Genomic DNA, 5,093 nt, shown 5'->3' on the forward strand with positions numbered 1-5,093 from the left:
CTGAATGTTCTCTGACTGGCTGGCTTCCGTTCCGTTCGTAACATCCTGACGTCAGCTCTCCTCCAGCATTCCCTTCCCTCTCACTGTTCCGCCCTCCTCTGACATCATTACGTCGTTACACGAGGGCGGGACAATGAGAGGGAAGGGAACACTGGAGGCTTGCTGACGTCAGGAGATGTTACGAACTCAGCCAGCCAGCCAGAGAACGTTGGAGGTACAAATTATTATATAGGATATGATATGTATATTTATGAAAAGGGGAATGAACTAATATATTTGTTCAATTACATTAACCTGCCCTTTAAGGTTTAAGGACATGTGCTCAGAACATATATTTAACTTTAAAATGTTTATTTACAATACAGGTAATGTAATAATGTTAAAAGAGAGGCAGTTTTTAGCAGTCTTTCACAAGGGAAATGTGCTTCAGAAGATTAGAAAGTCTGAATTATAAATTAGGCTGGTTTAATGGTAACTCACTTTGATTGAGGCTGCTAGTTGGAGTGATGAAGGAGATCCATGCGGGAAAGAAGTCTTTGTGGTGCAGAGTTGTTGCTGGAGCCTGGAGAGGGCCTTATCTTGGATGTGTGTGAAGTCCAGCAAGGTCTATGGAGGTGCAGATCAGGAGCAGCAGAGAGGAAAGAGACAGAGTGAAGAGCAGTGGCGTTCCTAGGGGGGGGCGGTGGGTGCGGTTTGCCCCGGGTGCACGCCGCCGGGGGGTGCCCGCGCGCCTGTCCTCCATTGTTCCATGCTTCTTCTCTGCCCCGGAACAGGTTACTTCCTGTTCCGGGGCAGAGAAGAAGCATGGAACAATGGAGGACAGGCGCGCGCGGCACCCCCCCGGTGGCGTACACCCAGTGGGGGGGGGGGTTCTTTCGCGGGGATGTCCTTTCGCTGGGGGGGTCCGCGCTGCATCGGGGGGGGGGCACTGCACCTGGGGGGCGGGGAGCATCGGCGATCCGCCCCGGGTGCCAGCCCCCCTAGGAACATCACTGGTGAAGAGAGAGAACTGAAAATGTTCCAGGTCTTCTTTCAACCCTCCAACCCCTGCCTCCTTTTTTTCCTTTTCTGAAATCACTGAAGAGGAAACTACACATCTTCTCTCCTCCTCGAAACTAACTACATGTTCCTCCGATCCTATTCCCACCCATCTACTTAACACTATCTCTCCTACTGCCATCCCTTTTATCTGTCGAATCCTCAATCTTTCACTTTCCACTGCGACTGTTCCTGATGCCTTCAAACATGCCATAGTCACACCACTCCTTAAAAAATCCTTAATTGGACCCTACCTGTCCTTCCAACTATCGCCCATCTCCCTCCTCCCTTTCCTATCCAAGATACTTGAACGTGCTGTTCACCACCGTTGTCTTGACTTTCTTTCCTCTCAAGCTATTCTTGATCCACTTCAATCTGGCTTTCGCCCCCTTCATTCCACTGAAACAACACTTGCTAAAGTGTCCAACGACCTGTTCCTTGCCAGATCCAAAGGCCTCTATTCTATCCTCATCCTTCTCTATCTATCTGCTGCTTTTGACACTGTTGATCACAACCTACTCCTTGATACGCTGTCCTCACTTGGATTTCAGGGCTCTGTTCTTTCCTGGTTTTCTTCTTATCTCTCCCAGCGTACCTTTAGTCTCACTGTCAGTTAGTCTCTCCTCTACTTCTGTCTCACTGTCAGTTGGTGTACCTCAGGGATCTGTCCTGGGACCTCTTCTTTTCTCCATCTATACTTCTTCCCTTGGTACTCTGATCTCATCCCATGGTTTTCAGTATCATCTTTACGCTGACTCCCAGATCTACCTCTCCACTCCAGAAATCTCAGCAGGAATTCAGGCCAAAGTATCAGCCTGCCTGTCTGACATTGCCGCCTGGATGTCTCACCGCCATCTGAAACTAAACATGACCAAGACTGAGCTTCTTATCTTTCCCCCTAAACCAACCTCTCCTCTTCCCAATTCTCTATTTCTATGGATAACACTATCATCCACCCTGTCTCATCAGCTGTAACCTTGGGGTCATCTTCAACTCCTCCCTCTCCTTCTCTGCACATATTCAGCAGACTGCTAAAACCTGTTGTTTCTTTCTCTACAACATCAGCAAAATTTGCCCTTTCCTTTCTGAGCACACTACCAGAACCCTTATCCACACTCTTATCACCTCTCGCTTAGACTATTGCAACTTGCTTCTCACAGGTCTCCCACTTAGCCATCTCTCTCCTCTTCAATCTGTTCAAAATTCTGCCGCACGACTTATGTTCCGCCAGTGTCGCTATGCTCATATTAGCCCTCTCCTCAAGTCACTTCACTGGCTCCCTATCCATTTCCGCATACAGTTCAAACTTCTCTCATTGACTTGCAAGTGCATTCACTCTGCAGCTCCTCAGTACCTCTCCACTCTCATCTCTCCCTACACTCCTCCCCGGGAACTCCGTTCACTGGGTAAATCTCTCTTATCTGCACCCTTCTCCTCCACCGCTAACTCCAGACTCCGTTCCTTTTATCTTGCCGCACCATATGCCTGGAATAGACTTCCTGAGCCGGTCCGTCAAGCTCCATCTCTGGCCGTCTTCAAAGCTAGGCTAAAAGCCCACCTTTTTGATGCTGCTTTTAACTTCTAACCCTTACTCACTTGTTCAGTACCCTTATTTTATCATCCCCACCTTAGTAATTCTCTTATCTCATATTTGTCCTGTTTGTCTGTCCTAATTAGATTGTAAGCTCTGTCGAGCAGGGACTTTCTCTTCACGTTCAAGTGTACAGTGTGGCGTACATCTAGTAGCGCTATAGAAATGATAAGCAGTAGTAGTAGTTTTATAATTTCTTGTTGGACCCAGTGGCGTAGCCAGAAAGCAATTTTAGGGTGGGCCAACGGGTTGGATGGGTGGGCACTACAACCCACACACCCCACACACACACACATCTGTCCAGCACATTTAAAGTTATCAGCGCTGCCTCCACTCACCTTCTCCCACCCCCCACCGTGGCGCTGCCTCCTCTCCTGCACTTCATGGTCTCCGTCTCCCACCCCCGCGGCAGCTAAAGAGGTAGATTTTTTTTTTTTTTTTTGGTAACAGACCGCAGAACTAGTCCCAGCGGGCTGGTCGTGTAGTTGCTAGCACCTTGGTAAACTGTATAGACTGATGCGATTATCTAGCCAATTTTAGGTCTTAATCTAGCTCCCGGGAAAAAAATACCCAAAAGAATCAAGGTGATTGAGAGCATGTTAATCTTTACCCGCTTGCAATTTGCTATCGGCGCTGCCTTCCTGACAGCTGACAGACGCGGTGCGACAACGTCCTGCTCCGGGACCTTCCCTCTGCTGTGTGCATTCCGCCCTGCGTAAACAGGAAGTTGAATCAACGTGGCAGAGGGAAGGCCCCGGAGCAGGACGTCATCGCGCCGCGTCTGTCAGCTGTCAGGCAGGCAGCGCCGATAGCAAATTGCAAGCGCTGCCGCGAGGGTGGGAGACAGAGACCGTGAAGTGCAGGAGAGAAGGCAGCGCTACGGCAGGGGTGGGAGAAGGTGAGGATGGGCCTGAGACAAAACTGGGTGGGCCTGGGCCCATCCAGGCCCACCCATAGCTACGCCCCTGGTTGGACCATAGGCTGAATTCAGGTGGGGTGTATTTGATCCAATGAAAACTCAGGGATAGCTGAAAATAGGTTTCATCTAGTTTTGAGACGGAGCATGGTAACTGGTCACATGTTTTAATGACATCATAAGAGTTTCTATCTGGACATCTGCTGTGATATACATCCAAAAGGCAGCTGACAAGATTAAGTCTTTCTCTGAGAGTAGATAGGCTTTCTTTCATCAGATTAGGTGGAGTTTCGCTGTCTTTTGTTAAGACAAGTCTCTGTGATTGCTGTCAATATTCAGATCTTTGTTCTTTGGAGATGTGTTGATTGATTGTAAGTATCCACCTGGCTAGCCTTTGTTAAGGGAGGGTGATGGTCAGACCAATTTATCTGATACTGTTACAATAAGACTTTGCAGCTGTATATTTTATATATATATACATTTGTATCTGACTCCAGCAAAATCAATAACTCTGACAATTAAACTCATATCATGCTACATTATGATCATTGTTATCAAGCGGCCCCATCACCATTATCTCCTGCACCAGATCATGAGATCCACTAAGGACTAGGGGCCAGATGCACTAAACGTAACGAGCCAATAACGAGCAATTAACGAACAAGTAGTAAACGGAATGCAGATGAGCAAATTGTGTAGAAACCCTATTGTAATGAGATGCACTAAGCTTTTCCGATTGCCTTAATGCTGGAAACTCTAACGAGAGGTCTGTACCTCTCGTTGGGGCTGCGCGGGATCGAAAACTAATGAAAAACCGCTATAAAAATCATTCTGCACCACGCCGCAATAATAAAAAAAAAAGTGCAGTTGAGGCCGGTCATCGGAAAAAGGCATCCATTTTCACCGTCATTCCGCCCCCTGCCGCAATATTAAAGAAAGTGCAGTTGAGGCCAGCCACCGAGAAAAGGCATCCGTTTTCTCCGTCATTCATGTCCGCAATAATAAAGACCGTCTTTTTTGGCTGTACTTCACTCAGCTGAGAGACCTGGAAGTCTCTGAGCCAATCACAGCATGTTTAGCTCGGCTAAAGGAGCTGTGATTGGCTCAGAGACTTCCTGGTATCTGAGCTGAGTGAAGCACTACAAAAAAAAACGTTTTTATTACTGCAAGGGGGGAATGACTGCCAAAATGGACGTTTTTTTTTTATGGCCGGCCATTCTGGCCGTCATTCCCCCCTTTTTAATAATAAAAATGTCTTTTTTGGCAGTGCTTCACAGCTGAGAGACCAGGAAGTCTCTGAGCCAATCACAGCGCCTTTAGCCGAGCAAAACGCGCTGTGATTGGATCAGAGACTTCCTGGTATCTGAGCTGAGTGAAGCACTGCCAGAAAAGACATTTTTATTATTGCAAGGGGCCAAAATGGACATTTTTTTAAAATGGCCGGCCATTCCCCCCTTTTTTAATAATAAAAATGTTTTTTTTTGGCAGTGCTTCACAGCTGAGAGACCAGGAAGTCTCGGACCCAATCACAGTGCCTTTAGCCGAGCT

The sequence above is a fragment of the Microcaecilia unicolor genome, chromosome 10 (genome assembly GCF_901765095.1).
Source record: "Microcaecilia unicolor chromosome 10, aMicUni1.1, whole genome shotgun sequence".
Taxonomy (NCBI): domain Eukaryota; kingdom Metazoa; phylum Chordata; class Amphibia; order Gymnophiona; family Siphonopidae; genus Microcaecilia; species Microcaecilia unicolor.